This window comes from Pieris brassicae, chromosome 2 (assembly GCF_905147105.1).
Source record: "Pieris brassicae chromosome 2, ilPieBrab1.1, whole genome shotgun sequence".
NCBI lineage: Eukaryota > Metazoa > Arthropoda > Insecta > Lepidoptera > Pieridae > Pieris > Pieris brassicae.
Genome location: NC_059666.1, coordinates 11270872 through 11276554, shown reverse-complemented (window position 1 = coordinate 11276554; position 5683 = coordinate 11270872). Strand labels below are relative to the sequence as shown.

Genomic DNA, 5683 nt, shown 5'->3' with positions numbered 1-5683 from the left:
CATAATTTAGTATGTGGTGAAATACTAAATTGTGTGTTAAAAGTCGGCTTTTCGTGTATGACATAATGAAATTAATTCTCAGAAGTGCACTTCACTGAAGATAATCTCGGTAACGGCTTAGTTCATTAAGATAAACTCCATCCGCATCGTAATTCTTGGGCAAGTGCGTTCTAAGTGATTATTCAACGCGAGCCTAAGGTGACATCCGGTCATTGTCATAATTGCTTCATATGGCTATCGTATTTACCTTACGGATAATGTACAGCGCGTGTGTTTATAATACACACGCGCTTCGTTTGTTTCAGGAAATCTGAAAAACTGAGAAACTCAAAGCATGATCTTACACAAACTCTTGTCTTTCGGTAGGTCCAAACACCTCGGCATCATTTTCAATAATATTCGTATAGTCTAAATAAATTTCGCCGACCAATTGGAAGCATCGTTCGCTGGTGGGCATTATCTCACAATGTAAAAAAAAATATATTTTTATCTTAAGCTATAATTTATTAAATTTTCATTTGTGGTTCAATATAGAGTCTGTGAGAGTATGTGGCGGCATCAATGCGTCGGGTTGTCTCTCTCCCTAAAATATGGCGAGGGGGCCGATGGCTGGCCGTGCGTCATACTCGTGAAAGGGTGCTACTTGTGGTGACTGGTCGTACTTTAATTCGTGTATGCGGTGATGTTAGTTATTTGTGTGTTAAGTGTTGTTACCACGGGAACGTAAGTGCGTTCTCCTATTGCCCACGATGCCTCCTGCTGATGTAATGTGGAACATGGTGTGATGGTTGCAGGTCCTTACAAACATTGAGCAACACAAAAAAAAACTTGGCGATTAAAAAGAGTGGCGGAGAGTTTATTGCCAGTTCTTCCCTTCCGTTCTACGCCCTTGATTTGAGAACTGGCAGTAAATGTAAAATTAGAAGCTTTTAATGTATATTTCTCTTTATTGACGTTCATAAGTGTACATTGTGTTACCTATATGAATAAATGATTTTGACTTTGACTTTTACTTTGAGAGTATATAATACTAGAGAGGGAGAGAGAGAGGATCTCTTTGCACCATTACAAGTTATTCATTACAAAATATGTACTCTATCATATAGTTTTGTTCCCGTATACGATGATGTTTTACACAGAATAATTTAATTATCTATAAGCTAAGCACACTTCAACTATTAAAAAGGTCACCCGTAGACTATTATCTAACATATGTAAGTATTGCACTGACAGTGGCACACTATTCGAGTTTCAAATATTTTGATCACCCGTCTCTCTCGTTTGTAAAGTAAAATAAGAGACCGAGAGATCCCCTCTACTTTCTTGCACCTTCGTCTGCGCATGCTTCTGTCCGAAACCCACTGACATACTTTATGCCATCGAACTTAATACATAGACCCTTTGCATTACATAATAGATTACATTAATGTTAAAACGAAATTATTCTCGTAAATAACTTACGATTCAAATTCGCATCACAAGTCTGTATTTTTATGCGTATGCCTTACCTAGATTGTATCTGTCTAAATAAATAATATTAAGGAAATTGACGTAACCGCAGATAAAATACTATATTCTTACATAAATCATACAGTAGATAAGATATATTCCGAGATAAAGATTATTAGCGGAACATAAGATTGTGATCTATTTGCAAAATACAGTAAACATTAATGTCTAATTACTGCTGTGTGAGGATCTGAGTGATAAGAGAAAGTGAAAGGCTGATTAAGATGCGGAAGATTGTTCTGGATTAGTCTTGGAGGGCACACAGCTCCACGACAAAACATCAACTATCTACTAGCAACCCCAATGAAATTAATTAAGATTATTTTAACTATTAAGATGGCACAACAGAACTGTAAGATACATTAAGAAAGAGCTGATAAGGATTATCGAACCTCAAAGCTAAACAAATGAAGCTCTGAAGGTAGTCTTATAGTATACAAGGCATCTGGTGTATTGAGTTCGTCTAATATAGACGGCTATGTTAAATACTTTGTATGTTTGTTTGAGATTATGTTCCATTGTTATATGGCGTGTGCCGTATCAGAGCTGGAGTAATGTCGTAGCATGACGGTTTTTCCTCTTACATTACCCACCGCCGTGACTCACAAACGTCCCTGTCACGAACATTTAATGGTTTTCATTTCGTAAACACAACCTCTATGGAATTGTTAGGATATTTATTTAAAATCTTTTTTGGAAAGCTTTTATTGATAAATATCAAAAAGGTTTAAAATTCTGATATGCGAGTTCTTGGGTGATTCCTATTATTATTTACTTCGCTGTGCTGTGTTTTAGTAACAAATGACTATTTTTTTCTAACATACGCTTCTGTAGGCAATATTTTTTTTAATACTTTGACATAGTAATTATAACCACGAAAGGTGGCATTTATAATTATTAGCAACGCCTGGTGCTGTGAAAGTATGACATAATGGAATGGTAGAGGCTGCGGCTCGCGGACGCGTTTGTTTGCGAAACGCTAGTCCGACATTACGTCATATAGCACAGCTGTTTATGTCTTGAAAACTGACAAGACCAAAACCAGATCATCTTCAAACGTATAATTCCAAAATAGATGTACAGTGAAGAACTGAGTTCCTTCTCTTCACCGTCCCATAATTAGTTTACAATATTTTGTGAATGCAAAAATTATCAAGAGTTATTTTTTTAATTTACAATTTCTTTCCAAATAAATTTATAAGATACATGTACGATAACCCTCCACTACAAAGCAGGCGTCAGGGGATTCTCTATAATTACAAAAAAAACTGTTGTTGAGCAGGGGACTTGGCGTGGGTGTAAGGATTGAGCCGCCAGAAGACCTACAACAGGCTTTCTTTCCTATAATAGATATCTATGAAACAGATTTGTGTTTGTTTCCATTCGCTTCAATAAGGGTAACAGAACGGTATTTCGTATACATTAACTATTAATTTTATTTATATAATTAAAAAAATATATATTTTTATCATTAAATAAGGTTTCAAAATTTGTGCGAAATTAATTGTATGTGAGATGATGACCTCTTATGAAATATGAAATGAAAATGTCATATACGTTGTTTGACCTGAGAGTTGTTCATAGTCAAATATCCAAGAGCAACGGTCTTATTAAATTTTTACAATTGGGATGTATACAAGATTTATACAATGTCAAATTTCCCTTAAACTCAAATTCAATTCAATCGATACCATCATCGCTTTAGCCGTAAATACTCGTTATTTTGGTTAGGTTACAGCTTACATATTAAATGGGCATTAAAATCCTTTCAAGTTACAACTAAATCGATAAAGAAACTCAAATTCATACTGGTTTCGTCATTTTCCTTATTGAATAAAATCTGTCTTACGAATGTTGCAGTGACTCACATTCTTAGAAAAGTTTGCAAAAATCAAAAAAAGTATGCTAAAATGAAAACGTACCTACACATTCGTAAATTTTAAGTGTAAATAAAGGCTAATATGATAAAGGATAATATTAGCGCATATCAAATAGACTGTTTTATTTAGTATATATTATTGGTTACATTTGAAAAAAGTGACATCTAGCTTAACTTTTTTACATAATTTACAAATGCTTGATGTAGACAAATCACGATGATAGATGCCGTTGTGGTTTCTGCGTTGTAGTGTCAGGTTGTCCGTATAGATGTCACTATAACAAATTTTGTATGTAGAAGAAATGCTTACATTTCACGTTCTATTAATTAATTCAAGTAGTAATGGCGCGACTTTAAATAGTATGTTTGAATAGTTTTTATTAATATGGTTCTATGATGTAGTTTTATTTGCTATTGCAGTTTTGATTTTACACATATTAGTGCATTTTGAATATTATTTAAACCAACAAAGGAAATTCAATATTTATTTACATTTCCTCACTTATTACGCATTATTTTATAAGCATCGAATTTAACGGTCCGATGATAAGCGATAAAAAGTCATACGTAATTTGAAAAAGACAATTTAGGAAGATGTTTCTCTAAATTTAATCAAATCCTGTCAGACGAAATATTGTAGCAGGGTACTGAAAATGCTTACAACCTCTAGGTGCGGGCGTTGAACGCCGATGACTTTGATGTAGGGCGAGGCTTAGGTAGGCCTCACAAGGCCCACCCCACACCACCGGCTTTCGTCGAGGTGACAGACGGACTATGTATACCTATTGGCATTATATATTATTGGACTAATGCAGTCTTTGTTAAGCTATTTTCAACCCGTAGTCATTTATTGGTCTTTACACGAATCTTAAGTTTTTCAAAAGACTGAAAAAACCTCCTTGGAATAGAAACCGATTTAAGCTTCGCCAATTCTGTATTCACAAAGTTTTCATTAGAAAAAATTATAAGAACGCGTATTTCCTTATTTTGACACGTGTAGCGAATTAGGCTGTTCATTCAAGTCCTCTTCCCATTCTGAAAATAAATTATAGGCGTTTTGGGTCTACATTTATTAATAGCCAAGACTTGTAGTTCCATACCACTTTCGGCACAATAACGCTTTAGGATAATAGTATCCCGATCAATGTCCTCCTTTGTAATATTATCTAATCAACATGGTTAAAAAGATGAGTTCGATAGTGTTGTTTTATTTATTTTTAATTTAATATTTACTATGCATAAAATCATCGGTGATGCAAGTTAACCTTGATGTCACGTTGTATTATCATTATTTCTTTGCGAGACATGTTGAACAATGCTTTAGAAAATATATATGAGGATCTAGTTCGTGTAGGTAGTTCATACTACATCTTATTTATTTCGTTATCGATATTTATGACAGGTAAAACAATAACTTTTCAAAAAAATATCTAAAATTTTCAACAAACAATGGCAATAATAGTCAAGACTAAAACGCACTAGATAACGCTCTGTGAAATATCGACTGAAACGGTCCCACCCTCCAGCCGCCGCATTTTCCAGAGGCTGTTAGACGTCCGACCCTTTTCAAGGTCGCAGACGCACGCACACTCGCACGCCACGCACAACCACCTGCATTTTATGCCCACGTAAATGAAATGGTGAATATAATGTTCATGAAATACAAAATATTGTTTAGTACCTATGAGCTATTATTTCAGATATTGCTTAAGTGATTTGGGCGGTCTGCTGACTCTAATTATAAACCTTTAATTACAACAAGGAATTATTCATTTGTCGTTACAGAAATCAAAAACAATATGATGAATCTTATTGTATTGTTAAGTAAAATTTAAATTCACTTAATTTAGCAATAACGTAATAAAAAATGTGATCGTACCCCTGGTGGGACTCGAACCCACAATCCCCGGCTTAGGAGGCCGATGCCTTATCCATTAGGCCACAGGGGCTGCGAATGTACTATTCAAATTGATGATTTGATTGTCCAACTACCCTCGTAACTGTATTTTTCACACTTAAACATAGTTACTACGCAATTAAAGTATTTTTTGTCTTTAAACATTACGTTACTGATTTTCATGATTTGAACACGATTAATATGTGATTCGATACACGTACTAGCCGATGGATTTTATAAGACCTAAAACCATATACCTGCAATAGACACATGTTTTTATTCAATCGTTTTTGGATTGGAAAATTTCTCTGGCAAAAATTGTTGACGTCATGATAATGCTTCATCAAGGAGGCTCGTGCTCAAGTATGCTTCAAACAGCACAGCTACATCAGAATCAG

The 5683-nt window shown here is 34.6% G+C and overlaps 1 non-coding gene across 1 annotated transcript; it reads right to left on the bottom strand.

Annotated features, from left to right (window-relative positions):
- Positions 1 to 5264: 5264 nt before the first annotated feature.
- On the bottom strand, positions 5265 to 5337 carry Trnar-ccu. Its single transcript has one exon. It is a non-coding gene; the product is annotated as a tRNA-Arg (tRNA).
- Positions 5338 to 5683: the final 346 nt, after the last annotated feature.